The 16,704-nt window shown below is 33.2% G+C and overlaps 1 long non-coding RNA gene and 1 pseudogene across 2 annotated transcripts in view; both read left to right on the top strand.

Moving 5' to 3' along the window:
* LOC120616266 (uncharacterized) overlaps positions 1–16,704 on the top strand; it is a 60,488-nt gene that overhangs the window by 21,102 nt on the left and 22,682 nt on the right. The gene's annotated exons all lie outside the window — the stretch shown is intronic.
* LOC120616294 (uncharacterized) lies at positions 251–369 on the top strand (annotated as a pseudogene).

The following is a 16,704-nucleotide window of genomic DNA, read 5'->3' as shown; positions in this document are numbered from 1 at the left end:
AGAATTCATTTCTCAGCTTCACCAAAGGAACCATTCATATTATATAATACTAAATTTTTTCTTTTGTCACTTAACAATAGATTGTGAACATCTCTGCAGGTTGGCAATTATATTTAATTTGTTCATTTCAACCGATGCTTTGGATTTCATTGTGTATTGGCATGGGGCATACAAAACATATTATCTGTTGTCTACCTGTGTATACCTAAGTTGATTTTAATGTTTTATACTATTAAAAATTATCACGTGATTCTATGGCCATGCTACCCTGAACAAACTCGATCCCATCTGATCTTGGAAGCTAAGCAGGGTCGGGCCTGGTTAGTACTTGGATTGGAGACCACCTAGGAAGACCAGGTGCTGTAGGCATAAAAAATAAAAAAAATAAGGGATTGTATACTGACAAGGTCCTTGTAATCTGTGAGGTCAACCAAGGGTTGCCTCATCTAAAAAATTAAAAAAAAAAAAATTGAAAAAAAATCATCACGTGATAAGCATCTGTTGATGTGCTTCCTTAAACACGTATCTAATTATATATGTGTGCAAATATAAATTTGTTGACAAATTATACTGAAATAAGTTGTGTCAATTTACTACCCTAACATTTGAAGTTAAGGTATGGAAATTTGTACAATATTAATTTTACTTATATTTCTATTGCTTTTCCATGGTCCACTGTCAAATATCTACCTTAGATCATATTATTGGAGAGAGGTGGCTAGAGCGATGCCACCTGTAATATAATAAACACGTACACTAATATCTACAAAACAAATGTGTACCTTTTTTTTGATGTAGGTGCATATATATTACAATTCCAGCAGTAAGTGTTTGTGTATAGTCATATGAATTTGCCATAATTTGTTAAAATATCCTACTATATTTGGGCATTGGATTTACATTCAATTTAAGGTATATTGAAATTATTAGTAGAGCATTTTATTCCAAATACATTTTTCTTATGTGTCTATTCCCTGGTGTATATACTTTCAGAATATCATCAATACAAAATTTAAGAATATTATTTAGCCATAAAAGAAAAGAATGAAATGCCATTTATGACAACATGGACCTTGAGGGCAATATCTAAGTGAAATAAGTCAGAAAAAGAAAGACAAATATTGTCTTTGATCTCCCTTATATTGATCTTACTTGTAGTTGAAATCTAAAAAAAAAAAACAACAGCAACAACAACATCAAAACAAACCAGATACAGACAACACATTGGTGGTTGCCAGAGGCAGGAGGTGGGGGTTGCAAAATGGTTGCAGGAAGTCAAAAGGTACAAACTTCTGGTCATAAAATAAATGTCATGGCGTTATCATGTCCAGCATGGCGACTATAGTTAGCAATACTGTATTGCATATTTGAAAATAGCTAAGAGAATAAATCTTAAAAGTTTTTATCATGGGCAAAAAAAATGTTCTGAAACTAGATATGGTGATGGAGGTTAACTAGATTTATCGTGGTCATTTCACAATATATACAAATGTGGAATCGTTATTTTCTACACCTGAAACTGATATAATGTTCCACGTCTGTCATACCTCAATAAGATGAAAAAACTCAAAAGAGCATTATTATTTTAAATATGCATTTTTCACACAAAATCAAAACTATTTAAATAATACTAATCTACATTTTTAGGCAATGGACAACAAAGATGTATTTTATTTGATCCTCATAATAAGCTTATAAGAAGTTAACACAGAAAACTGCTTTGCGAAGGAAATAAGCACGTGTTATAATTCACTACAAAAGTACATCCCAGTCACAAAGACCAGCATTATCATTACCCACTCACTTAAATCACAAACGTAGATTACACGCTTTCTGCCTCTCCTGTTTACCCAGAGCAGATAACGAGCCAGGACACAACTAGCTTAAAGCTGCTACTGTCTGTTCTGATTAATCTGACATTCAATGTGATTGATTGGTACTTATGCTGTTTTGGGTTTTTAATAGTATGAATATTATACCTGATTACACTTCACTCCATATCTAATCACTCTCCAAGAACTCTAATTTCTATTTCATAAGCCTCCCTGAAATATGTCTCTTTATCTTTATCTTTACATAAATATTCACATAAATATTCTAAAGTAGGACAATATTCTTTCTCTTTTTGAATTCTAAAATAAACGCCACACTCCTAAATCAAAGCTGTTGCAAATATTTGAAGGCTTCAACAGTTCTTAAGGCAAAGTCCAAGTTGATTTACATTTCACAGTGTTTTTTTTCTTTTTTACTTTATTACTTTTCAACGTACCTAGGTTGAAATCTTGGCCCTAAGATTTTTAAATTTGGGGTTTAGAGAAAACAGTTTAATGGCTCTTTACGTTTTCATCCATGAAATGGGTATTGCAGTGACACTATTTCATAGATTGGAACAATTCTGGCACATATTTTAGTAAATGTTAGTAAATGTTAGCCTTTCTCCATAATCTTTGTCACCATCAATCATCATCATCATCATCATCAGTAAACAAACATGTCCTCAGTTTACAGAAAGGTCCCTGCCCAATGGTACTCTCATCTGGTGCTAATCTACAAATCGAAACAGATATCAATATTAACTTATAAGCACCCAGGTAATCTCATTCTGGTTTTAAGTGTTCAACTGTCATAACTTTTACTTTACCATAAGAGCGCACTTGAGGTGGAAAATTCAGCTTAACTTGCAACTCTGCCACTCTCCTGACAAATTTTCCTGCCTGATTTTCAATGTAGTCCGCTGTAAAGTTGTAGGAGAGGAGCGTGTCTTTACCTTGCAGCTGCCATACAAGCCCTTCAGCTTTCAAAACGTGCTGTACAGAATAGTTGGCCAACTTGAGCATGTAATTCTATGTTCGAGACTTCTAATTTAGTCAGATCCCTCAGATCTACACAATCCTTAAACATTGCCCTCATATGATTCAAGTTCTAGAGCTTCTGCCTAAGCTACAGCTTCCCCTTCAACCTGCGACTGTTTCCAGTCCAGTCCAGGTGATGCTACAACACTCCAGGAGTTTTCACTATTTCACTGATGATCATTCTGATTTATAAATGTTTCAGTTCGAGAGAAACATTCTTTGATTCTTTTTTCTGTGGTCATTTATTTTTTAATAAAAATTTTATTTTTATTTTATGGATGAAGAACACCGAGCACTGAAATGGCACCGTCTGGTTAGTTTATAGAGTGGCAGAGCCTGGAATAAGACACAGTAGCCCTGGCACTCGTCCTGGTTTTTAGTGACCACATCTTGGAAACTGGAGTTTGTAACCCCAGAGAACAGGAATAGCAAATTGACATCCAGACGCAGGTGTGAGACGTGCTTACATGCTCTTCATTATATATACCTTCATTTGGAGGATTTACAAGAGAGGAAATAAAGAATGTTGAGATGGGATCATATTTGGAACATAATGTGGGGAGAAAATTAAAAAGTGGCAGCTTCAATAAGATTTGGATTAACATGAGTACCTCAGGAGTTTGGGAAGGATAGAACTGATTTAAAAAAATACAGTGAAAATACTGTTAAGAGGGCAGAGGTCCATATTTTTGGGTGAATGACATCTGTGAGCATCACACTGGCTGTGTATTGTGTCTGAAAGTGAAACAGAAGGTGAAATTTGACTTTGTACTTACAAAATTCTTATTATACACGTTCTGTGTATCTTTCCTGTAAGGTTACAGAGAACACAAATATTAGTGATGAGTCCCTAAAGTTATAAGAAGAAATAAGGGGAAAAGTAAAAGAATATAGCCACTTATTATTCAGACAACATACTGTCTTTATACAGATTTATGTTTTTTCCCTCCAAGATTGTTTTTAGAGCAGTTTTAAGTTTCCAAAAAAATTAAGAGGAAGGTACAGAAATTTTCCATATATGTGCTGCCCTTACATATGGATACTGGTTTGTTGATAGTTTTGGCAGTGGGAGGACAGATGATAGATGATTATTGAATGTTTGTTTATATTTTCTCAATTACGAGGCAAAAGCATCTGGTAAGCGTAAGAGGAGTTTAAGATGTGTTGGAGTATTGAAGGTAGAGAAGAAATGTGAAACAGTCCTTTGTAACAGTGGTGATGTGAAGGTACCAGGAAGTAAAGTAGTCTTGCCGGGAATATTAAGATTATGGAATATGAGACACCTATTCACTGATTTACAATGAGATCTGTTATGTCGTTACCTCCAGAAATAAGCCAGAGTTTCTGCACGTGCATCAAAAATATTTTTAAGTAATTCATGAAATCATAAAAAATTATAAAAATATGGGGGTGGAGAAAGAGGGAGGGGGAGAGAGAGATAGAGAAAGAGAGATGAGAATCATGACCATATATTTTGAAATATAAGTTATCTCTGAGTGCTAGAATAAGGGATGAGCATTATTTTCTCCTTTATCTACTTTTTGGATTCCTTCAATATTTGAAAAAGAAAAATACTGTCTAATAAATTGGGATAGAGGGAGGGAGAGAGAGCAATTGAGAGAGAAAGAGATTTCTCAGTTTTTCTGTGTGTTCTTTTGTAGCAGGTTAATATTGTACCCATCTCTTTTCTTGATATACTAATTGTGCTGTCAAACTATTTATTTGAAGATTTCAACTGTCATGGTATGAAGTTAAATCTACTACAGTAAAAAAATCCCAGTCACTTGTTAATCTGGGCTGAAATATTTTGTTTTGTTATATTTTGTAACTGGTTTTAGTTTAAGATGTTTTTGGTGACTATCTCAAAGCCACATAGTGTATACATATTTTTTTAAAAAATTTATTTGAATTTTGCAAGACCTGTGGAAGTTTCTTTAAAGATAGTTTTCTAATATTCCATACTTCCACACATAGAGGATTTGGGGTACTTTGTTTGTTTGTTTTAAATTTGTTTTATCACCATCGTATTTATATGAAAATTATTTCATGTTCTTTTATATTAATGAAAGTTTTATAGTTTGTATAAAGTTGTTACTTTGATGAATAGGATCTTTGAAATAGCCAGTAGAGTTTTTTTTTTTAGTAAGTGAACCTTGAGTTATATGAAAGAGCCTGGAATATTTCAAATCTCAGATAAATGCTAAAATTTAAACTATTTTATAAAATACTGTCAGTAACTAATATATATAAATTCTTTTCCACACTCCTTACTATTCTATCTCCATAAAGAATAAGCTCACCAAATTGATTTTTAAAAATATTTGTTTTCTATATTAAAAATGGTTCCTAACTTTTTAAAATACAAATATCTCTTTTAAGAGATTTATTTGAATAAAGCTAATTGAGTAAGAATGTGAACAGGGGAATATAAGAAAATGTGGTATGTTTTAGTAGCCAGAAGTGTAATTTCCCATTGTCTTCAATTCCCGCCCCTCGCCCCAGCTTTATGAGCCACTCCAGTTAAAAGATATCCTGAACTAACTTAGGGAGCATAATCTTATGGTCTCGATGTTAAATATACAACAAGCATATTTGCATTGCCGTAATTATAACGATCTAGAAAAAATTTAATATCTTCACTTAATTGCGTTAGTAGGTAACCAGTTCAAACCAGCAAAGAATTAATGAGGAAGATTCTTTGAAGGGAGATATTTAAATAAGGTGATAAAGGACATAAAACATTGTTAGTTGATGCTCTCAGGTCATTAAAATATACTAAAGTTGAAAGTTGTTTTTAAAAACAATATTTTAACAAGCCAAAACTCTTTCTCTTTATAAACTTGCACAGTGATCTTTGTCTGTATGTCAGTATAAATGACAAAATCAAGTGACTAATATAAGAAAAAGTCTATCGATTGGTATCCAGGGCAGTGAGACTATTATTGGAATCTGTATAAATTATCTCCTCCTAAACTAATGTATGTCTGAACAATAGTTAACTTGATAAAAGCTAATTTGGAGAAAAAGCATTTTCTGTGTGTCCTTGATGGTATAACTCTTTGTCTATTTATCACAAAATGATAATGACAATGTTTTGAAGATGTAAAAATCCATGAATAATGAATTTTGGTCTTACCTTTTGATAGTATCTTAAAAATAGGAACATGTATTTTTTCCAATCTAATTTGAAGACTCTTCCTTACGGAGTTCATGGTCTGTCTAATTCATATATTACATATTTTGAAACATATTTTGTACCTTTTTCATAATTTAATGATGAGAGTTAATTGTTGAGCAAAATTATTCTTTCATAAAGATTTCCATTCTTCAATACGCACTATAAAATTAACCACTACACAGGTATAAACTTTACACTCAATGAAAAGTTTAAAATACATACTCATTGTTTGGTAAAGTGGTCATATACATATAGCATAGTTATTGTCAACGAGTCTCAAGAAGTAGTCTCATGAGACAAAAGGTAGTTTCTAGTGCATATTTAGTTTCTTGGTAACAGAGACAGATGCATAAAAATATTCCAGATTCCAAGTCTTTTCACCTATTCTTCCTGCTAATTTTCTGAAGCTGTGTTGCTTATCCTTGAGTTGGGAAAACCAAAAAGTAAAATAAAAGCAACATATACAGTAGAGTGAAATAATTAAGAAGACTAGGTTCTTAATAACATTGTGGCATTTTGTCAAATATGACATTTCCTACTGCTGATCTGTAATATTTTCAAATGACTAAATACCTTTAATAATTGCAATGGGAAGTAGTCTGTTAATATGTAAATCAAATCAATCCTAATTGCTATATTTCAATCTCAACACAATAGATAAGAATTTTCTCCATAATCTAAACCGGCCATTCTGCAGGATTGGCAAAGAAGGAGACTTGGAGGATGCAGAATGCTTGCGTAAGAGAACAAATTATGATTTTTGAGCAAATTATCACGTTACCGTGAGCTCCATACTTTTTCATAAGTGAGGGTATATGAATTTCTTCTACTAATTAGCTGTGTGCTTCATGACTAAGAGATAGCCTCTAGTTACCTCACATCAGGTTCAAGGTCACCTGACAGGATGAGGAGAACTCCGGGCATAAAAGATGGAAGGGCAGTACTGCATACCTAAAGAAACATTTTGACCTAAGCAGATGAAAAGCATTCACTCATATGAATGGAACAGTGAGCGAGCTCTTCTGGGATGGAGGGATTATTTTCTCATGAATCCATGAAATAAAACCCAACAGCATTCCAATGCCAAGTCAGCTTGACAGTAGTCATCAAACAGGATCTTTTCTTGAACTTTATTTTTGCTTTCTTGTCCACTTTAGCTTTAGATGATCAGAAGTAGTCTATTAAATGAAGGGGTATGGTAGTTTTATAATGGTGCTGTAGCAAATTACTGCAACCTTAGCAGCTTAAAATGACACAATTTATTATCTTAAAATGTCACAATTTATTATTTTTATTGTCTATATTGTTTACAGATCAGGTGTCTAACTTGCATCTCAGTGAGCTAAAATAAAAGTGTTGTTAAGACTGTGTTTCTTTCTGGAAGCTATAGGAGTGAATTTGTTTCTTTGCATTTTCCAGCCTCTAGAGTTGTGCATTTCTTGGCTCATGACCCTCTTCTTCCATCTTCAAAGTCAGCTCCATTGGGTCTTTTTGCCTCTTTGACTGTTCCTCCATACCTCTCTTCTTCCCTGCCCTCCTCCCCCACTCCAATCAGGAAAGCTTCTTCACTTTTAAGATTATTTTAATACAATCGCAATTGAACTTTATAAAATATATGCTAGGACAGAAACTTTAAACTTAATAAAATGCTAAGGCAAAGATGCCTCCCAAACACATAATTGCCTATATGATTAGATCATTTTTGGATAAATATATTTAACTCAATCATTAGTAAATGTTTATTAAGTTTATGATTATTTAGTTATTTGTCACAGTCTCAATTTTGTATATGTTAGTACAAATATTATATTTATATAACGACAAAAAATAGCTTACATGTTCTGTCACAGGAACCTATATTAGAATCTAGTTTTGTGGTATAATATATGTCATTTTTTCTAAAGCTTTATACATACATAAGGTGTTAAAATAAGACAAACTGGGTTTGAGATACATCAGGTATTTTCAAAACGTTTCTAAAGTCTAAAACTATACTAAAACCAAAAGCTTATTAAAATTAAAAAAAAAAGAAAAAGCAAGTTAAATTAATGATGTAAGTATTTAAGTATATAGAAACAGGTTTAATAAAATATTAAGGAAAATTTACAAGAAATAACTTCTGATTTGGTATTCAAGCACATATCAAAATGTTTCTTAAATGTTATTTCTGTAATCAATTAAAAAATTGACAACTCATCTTTTGAAATAAATTAAATTTGCTTAGGTTATTTTAATGCCTTGTTAAAATAGTCCATTGGCCTCTAGAGCATTTGGTATTTGAACTTTAGTCTAATGCACAAAGTTCAATGAGCTGAAAAATGGAAATATCTAGAGACCGAATAGTTATGACTTTTTTCCTATTTGCAACTGATGGTTCTATCAGTCACTAAATCAGTGATTGAAAATAAACATGTAATGATTCAGAAAATGATATGATTTTTATAAGTACACTATTCCAAATTTGTTTTTTGTTTTGTTTTTTTTTTTTACTAAATGTCTTTGATCTTTACAGTGACTGAGTTTATTATGTATACTGGCTCAGACTTTTTTCATGGAAAATTAATTAAAATATTATGTAATTTCACTATATAATTAACCAATGATTGTCAGTTAACTATTGGCTAATAAGTGGTGCTAAGTACTGCACCAGTTATTTTAAGGAATTACATTGTATAATGAAAAGGTACCCATTATTCGCTCTCCGGGAGCCTCTTGCTCTGCATGTGGAGACCAGGTTAACACCTCAGGAGTGGAGAACAAGATACCAAATTAGAGCACTCATTAGAAACTATGTACTACGGAACAATAATGCGTCACTCTAGCTAAGGGAACAGAGAAGAATATGGAATGAAATGATTGGAGGAAAATTCACGAAATAGTTAATAGCTTAGATAAATCGTGAAAGAAGATATTAGGAAAAATAAAGAGGAAAAGAATAATAAGTGAGGGAGAGAACAGATAACTTGTGATAAAGGCACAAAATAGCAGTGATAAGGATGTATTTAGATTTCAGTGAAAAAAATGTTCTGTGTAAAATTGTGAATATGCAGAGAGGAATTGTGAGGAATAATTGTGAGGAATAATTAGGTAATGTGGAGCCGTGTCATAGTCTCGAATTGATACGATGAATAAATAGTTAAGAGCGATAGGCTTAATCAAAATGTTGCATCAAAAATGTTGTAGATTCTTTATATCAAATGTATAAAATATTAGTCTCTATCGTAAAGACTTGGTCATTTGATAACACATAATAAGAGAAATCCAATATTTCAACTAAGCTATGCCGTTTTAAAGGCAAAGTCACATAAAAATATTATGAAGTAAAAATGACAGTGTCAGCAGTTAAGATTTTCTCTTTTCTTTCCTCAAGTTAATAGAACTTGGTATTTGTGATTCTTCTGATTTGTGTTATCTTCCCTTGCAAAACAACATGTATAGAAAAGTTAGTAATATCATATAATTCTTTTTTGTATATATAAAAAAATCCTTATTGTATGTAAAGCCAGTGTTCAAATTGTTTTAAAATTGGTATGGGGCTATTTAGTACTTCATTGACTTACAGACACAGAGTGACTTTAATAGGAATTTCAGAGGAAATCCTAACTTAATTCAAAGGGCTTTCAAGCTGGGCAAAGGATGGAGGTGGAGGAAGAAAATCAAGTGATCAAAATACGTAGACAATTTTTGTCTAAGATGTAGAAAATTGGAAAGAAGATCATTCCCCACTTTAAAAGAAAAAAGATCAGAACAACATCTAAAGTTAGTACTTTCCTTGAGACTATCAAAAAACTGAGATCCCAAGAAAGCCAGTTGCCTAAATTCCAGGAAGAAACAAAAGTTTTCAAGCAGAGACTCATCTACCTATACAAAGCATGGTAGAAAATGATGTAAGCCACCATGTAGGTAGGGAAGAAGAAATTAGCCGAAGTTTAAACAAAATGCTAAAAGCCAAATGTGGGACAGTGCAATATTATGAGACCCCTGAGAGCACCACACAAAAGGACTATTTGTAGATTCTTTTTCATGAACACCCATCTGGTGTTCATGAGAAAGTCAAGGCAAAGTAGGATATCACAGAGTCTGTGTCAGCTGCGTAGCTGTGCAGGTACGATTGGCTATATTTGCGGGAAAGGCACATGGCCTCAGCCCAGCCTGGATACATCTCTCATAGAACATGAGGAGAAACAAACAAAACAAACCACTCCGCCTTTGGAGCAGGGGCAAGAAAGTCCTTAGCATTGGATCCTACCACGATAACATTGCAAGTACACTGTAGGTGACCAAAGTGACAACAAAACACAAACCCAGCTCGTCGCCTGCCCAAAGTGACTCAGCGCCCTCCTTATCCCAGTTAATGATCCGACAGAAGTCAAAATCAAGGTGCTGCGTATAGGCTCTGTTTAGTGAGGAAGAACTGAAAATTGATAATTAAAAATACTGTACATAATCAGAAATTCATTGTAATTATTTATATTTCAATTTTAAAAGTAATTTAGACAGCCAGATATCTGTTGGTGTCTAATTATGGTATCTTCATAGTTATGATAGAGCCTGGACTTGATATGCTCACCAAAATCTTTTATCATCTTCATTTTTAGAATGTTTTTAAAGACTCACTTCAGGGATTGCTATATATAGATTTCTGCTCTAAATCATATTGACCCAGTCTGGCTAGTAGATTCTAGATAGACTGAGAATCTGGTAATTTACTATTTAGACATTTTTTCTAAATGTAGTCCTATCTTCCTATATAGACCTCAGATTTAATTTTTCTGCCAAATGTGTTTGGGGAGGAGATGGGGGTGGATTGAAAGGGGTTAGAAAGACTGCTGTCAAGATATTTCAAAAAATCTAAATTTACTAATTTGCTCCGAAAGTAAATACAGCCATTCTTATCTTGGTTTTTAAAAGTATAAAAGTACACTACAGTCATGCACCGCATAACAATGTTTCAGTTGGTGATGGACCGCATATGCAGCGGTGGTCCTGTAAGATTATTATGGAGCAGGAAAATTCCTGTCACCTAGCACCTGCCCTAATGTCATATGCACAGTGCATTACTCGTGTGTTTGCAGTGATACTGGTGGCAGCAAACTTGATGTGCTACTGGTTATGTAAAAGTATAGCACTTATGTATAGTACATAAAATTTGATAATAATAAATTATTATGTTACAGGTTTATGTATTTACTATACTTTACATTATTATCTTAGAGTTTACTCTTCCTACATATAAAAAAAGTTTTTGTGAAACAGTATGCTGTGTAACACTGGCAGCAGCGCTATACATCGTGACCATTGATTGCATCATTTCCTCTTGTGCTTCATTTAATCTTGTGTTGTTTTATAAATTTAGTGTCACCTAAGTGTAGAGTGTTTATAAAGTCTTCAGTAGTGCACACTATGTCCTAAGCCTTCGCGTTCACTCACTACTCACTCACTGACTCACCCAGAGCAACTTCCAGTCCTGTGAGCTCCATTCATTGTGAGTGCCCTGTACAGGTGTACCATTTTTTAAAATCTTTTATACCATATTTTTACTACCTTTTCTGTGTTTAGGTATGTTTGGATACACGAACACTATTACAATTGCCTACGATATTTAGTACAGTAACATGCTGTACAGGCTTGTAGCCTACGAGTGATGGGCTGCAGCATACGGCACAGTGTGTAGTGGGCTACTCCATCTAGGTTTGCGTGTGTGTTCACAAAACACTGAAATCACCTAAAGATGCATTTTTTCAGAACATACCCCCATTATTAAGAGGCACATGATTTTATTAACAAATAAAAGTTGTGTTTTTATGAGTTTAAAGCAGCCACATGAATAAAACTATGCCTCATGCATTTGCAAAACCAATTCTGTAGCAAACTTTCACTTATATTCTATTGCGTATCTATCTTCTTACATATGGTGGGACTCCATTCAACATACACAACAACTAAGATTTTTGGCACATTACTCCCTCAGATGTTTACTAAAAGAAGTGTGACATTTACAGACGAAGTTGCTATATTAAAGATATACAAATTCCTTATATTTTCTAAGATGAGGATAAGCACCGTAGAGGCCTTAGGCAAGTGTGATAGGTATCCGCTCTAATTACAATCAGTAGTTATTGGTTCTCATTTCAGAACAGGTACAATGTCTAATTTATTGGCAAGAGTGTAGGTGCTAATTTTGCTTGTAAATGAAAAGAACAAGTGTTTGCCAATTAAATCAAGCAGCTGCTTCACAGTCAGTAGTACTAATAGCTACCAACAGATCTCCAAGCCATTAATCTAAATTGTTTAATGAAGTGCTTTTAATATGTAGTAAACTATAACCCTTATTCCTTAAAAATGGTGGGCCAAGGCTTAGTTATTCGAGCTTTAATTGACCTCACAGTGGCTCTTCCACATTATTGTAGTAGGGTGGAGCCAAACTTTGAAACTGAGATGAAGAGAGAGAGCTATATAACATATATATATATATATATATATATATATATATATATTTATATTTATATTTATATTTATATTTATTTTATATATATTTATATATATATATTTAAATACATTCATATTAGCTTATCTGTGATTGACATTCACATTTCTGATCTTTTATGTGTTCAGGCAGTTTCCGCTATTCTGTTTAAGGTGTGTTTTAGTTGTATAAAGGACCTTTTATTCATAAAGGACACTAGTACCCTACTCGTTTTTTCTGCTTGTTGTTATTCAAACAATATCTTTAGTTAATAAAAATGATAGTCAAAGACAGAAGACTGTAAATGTCACAATTTTCATAGATAACTGTACACTTCACTCCTTGGAAACTGCACAAAACTTTTTTTTTTTTTTTTCCCAATTGTAATTTGCCTGGGACTGTGCTGGTTTAGAACTGCAAGTTCCATGTACTGGAAAACACCTCAGTCTCAGGCAAGCCAGGAACGTCAGTCATCCGATTGTATATTTACCCATGTTCTGTGTGTCTTTGGAGTTCATTCTCTTTACTTCTGAGTAGTATTTTATTGCATCTATTTTCCTGATAATTGGCATCTGCCCTCATTTTTTCCTTTTGGCAACTGTGAATTAAGCTGATATAGACATTCTTGTATGAGTGTTTTTGTGGACATATATATTTTCATTTGGAAAAACACAATGAAGTGAAATTTCTGGGTCAAGGGTAGTCTTTAATTTTACTAAAGAAATTACCAATTTTTTTTTCAAAATGTTCGTACCATTTGACAGTCTACCAACAATATATGAATGTCCCAGGTGTGCCACATCATTGCCAACATTTGGTATTGTCAGACTTAAAGAAATTAGTAACTCTAGTGGTGCGTAGTGGTATCTCAGTGCGATTTCAGTTTGCATTTCCCTGATGACCCACTGTGTAGAACATCTTTTCATATCGCTATTGGCCATTCACGGATCCTCTTTGAGAAGTATCTGTCTTTTCCCACTTTTCAAAATAATTGAAATGTTTTTCTTTTATTATTGAGTTACAGAATTTTTAAAATGTATTCTGAATTTTTAAAATGCTTTTCTTTTATTATCGAGTTACAGAATTTTTAAAATGTAATATGTCACCAAATATATGTTTTTCAGGTATTTTCCCTTGACTGTGATTTGCCTAGTAACTTTCTTAACAGTATGTTTTGAGGAACAAAAGTTATTTTTTATTTTGATTTTGACGAAGTGTATTTTTTTATGCTTTAATTGTATGGTTATTTTTTTCTGTGCCCAGTCTAAGAAATCTTTGCCTATAATATCTGCATCCTCTATCATCTTTCCAATATTAGATAATGCCCTTCTCCTATTTATTTTTTAATGCTATGCCCATCTCTCCTGTGGTGCTCTGACCCCTGATACGATTTCTATCAAGAACATTCAGCTTTCCAAAGTTCCTACCAAACGATTATCTTTAGGCAGCCTTGATCTTAGATATGCCAAAATAACTGAGGAATAGTGTTATTATAAGTCATGCTAAAACTTCTTGGAAAAAGGAAGAGGGAAGAGAATCTCCAGGAGAAAAGTAACACATTAGTATCAGCAAATTTCCTGAGCTGTTATTTCCCTTAAGCATATTTACATGCAGGAAGAAGAATGTCTCTCCCTCATTCCATCCTGGTGGTCATCTTCTCCCAGTGTGCCACCATTGATGTGAAGATGTTTTGCCTATGTGTCTCGGACCTCTGATGTTGGTCAGGCTCTCTATAATTAGGTGACCACATGTTCTGCTTTGCCTAGAACGATCCTCGTTTATACCTTTTATTTTATCAAGCTGTGTGGATTCGCTTTTGTTATTTGTCAAAATATTTAATTATTAGTCTTAGTCATGACGAAGTTTGGTAGAATTGCCTTTGTACATTCAAGTTCTCCCATGGTTTCAGCTGGTGGCATGTGAAATGGCTGTGGACTGTGCCAGTTCTCATTTTAATAGATAGTCAAATATGAATAACTACCCATAATCTGTCGTGTCTTTTCTCAACTTGTTGCAAAATTATTCAGCACTTCTCTTTTAAGGACGGCATGGAAAGCACTAGCTGATAAAATTATTTGCACAGATTAATGAATAGTGTGAACTCACTCTTTCCGGTTATGGCAGGAGTATTATTAGATACTACTGTTACATCTAGCAATTTGATAAAATATGAGGTCTGTAACATGCAAGACACAGATTGGCTACTAATCAGCAGTGTCTTTGGGAACCATAGCAAAATAATGACATCATTTGTAGATTACATGTAGGAAATCGAGGCTGAACAGAGTATCAAGCATTTAGAGAACAGTTTGAGTGCTCTTGCTACAGAGTTTTAAATTTTGGGTATAAGATCTCAACTTTTTGTACTTTTTTTTGCCTTGTAACACTTTTAAATATTTTTTCAATGTACTACTCCTTTTTAAAATACTAGTCTTAAAAGAAATAAACATTTAATGAATATTTACTTAATATTCCTGAGTTTCCATTTCTCAGTATTATTAATGGTTAATGATGTATGCGTAATGGGAGCCTCATTGTTGAAGAAATCAATGTTTCTGTAGTTGCAGAGTCATGAGAAGACTCAACATCTTGCTTTTCAAAAGTCTGCAAGTGGCCATCTGGGGTGTTCAGTTTACTAGAACACAGCTTTTCATTCTTGCCACCATGGCCTGCCCTGCTGTGTGAAATATACTTTTTTTTTTTGTCCAATTGTCCTCATTGTATGGAGGAAGCAACCACTTTCTTCCACGCCTCTCTTACTTTTATGTTAAAATTTTACAGATTTAGCAATTAGGATAATTCCAGAAAGAAAATACAGGCAGTCATTTTGAACATACATATTGGAATATATCAATTCCAACATATTTTAGTGTGGAAAAATTATAATTTATGCATTGGAAATTCCTCAGTCTAATGTTACAGTATCAAAATGCATTAATAATTCAAATGCCCAAACTGTCTAACCAGTCTTACTCTATACTAATTCTGGTTGTTGCATCACTTAGAATACTTCTAGATACAAGTAAGAGTAAGTCCAAATAAAAATTTTCTGAAATCTTAAAGACTTTATTTTATTACATAAAAAAGGTAGTTCAAGTATTGGACAGTGTAGCAGACAAACTCCAGAGTGGCCTCCATGATCCCCACCACCGATGATTATATGCTGTATGAACCCCTACCTTGAGTAGGGACAGAAAGAGTGACTTACATTTAATTAGAAAGAGGTGATGGATAAAGGTGATTGTGTGTACACGATTATATAAGACTGTAAATCATCTAGAAGCTAAAAGATTATTTCTTCGCTAGCTTCAAGGAAGCAAGCGGTCATGGTGGCTGATCTGGAAAGAAAATGAGGGTGGCTTCCAGCTAATAGACAGCAGGAAACTGAGGCCCGTAGTCTGGCAACCAAAAGCCTTGTCTACTAATTGTGTGATATGCTCGGACCTATAACAAGCACTAATAACATTTGGCTTAGATAAACTAATATGCACATATCATATGTGAATATCATTTAATTTTTATAAAAACCGAGTTAGTTACTGTTATCTTACTAATGTTATAATTTTGCTCCTTTTAAGTATGCAAGTCTGATAACTGCTGTGTTAGCCAACTTCTGACCTTACAGGTAGTCACTGACTTAAGTGATGAGAATGCAATAATGAAACATATATTACTCTCATATAACTACATCCTTGTGACAGGATACAAACTATCAACATATAAGTAAATAAATTATTAAATGTTAGATACTGTGGAGAAAAACAGGGACTGTATGTTATTGATGCTTGCCAGAGCCAAAGGCAAAACAGTTACAAATAAATTAATTCTAAAGTATCAAATTATTTTCAGGATACTTCATTAGTAGTAGATATAGCATAATAAGTAGTATAGTCTCCTAAAAAATGATATACATTTTAAAAAGTGAATATTTCACATTATTGAATTATGATTCAGAAATGTTTAACAAAACAACCATTATGACAGGGACAAGAAATATGATTTGAAGATAAACTATACACCAGTCTATTTCTAAGTAAAGCAGTAAATGATTATGTGCTGGTGATCACATTTTTCAAAATCGTATGCAAAAATTATGTATTTTGCAATACACAAAATAAGTATCAGGGAAAGAACGCTATTTTCAGTATGAAATGCTAAAATAGTAGAACTAATATTTATTTTTTACTGTTAAATATGGAAACCAGGGT

Source organism: Pteropus medius, unplaced genomic scaffold (assembly GCF_902729225.1).
Source record: "Pteropus medius unplaced genomic scaffold, Ma_sr-lr_union100, whole genome shotgun sequence".
In the NCBI taxonomy this organism is placed as follows: domain Eukaryota; kingdom Metazoa; phylum Chordata; class Mammalia; order Chiroptera; family Pteropodidae; genus Pteropus; species Pteropus medius.
This window is presented reverse-complemented; position numbering and strand designations above follow the sequence as displayed.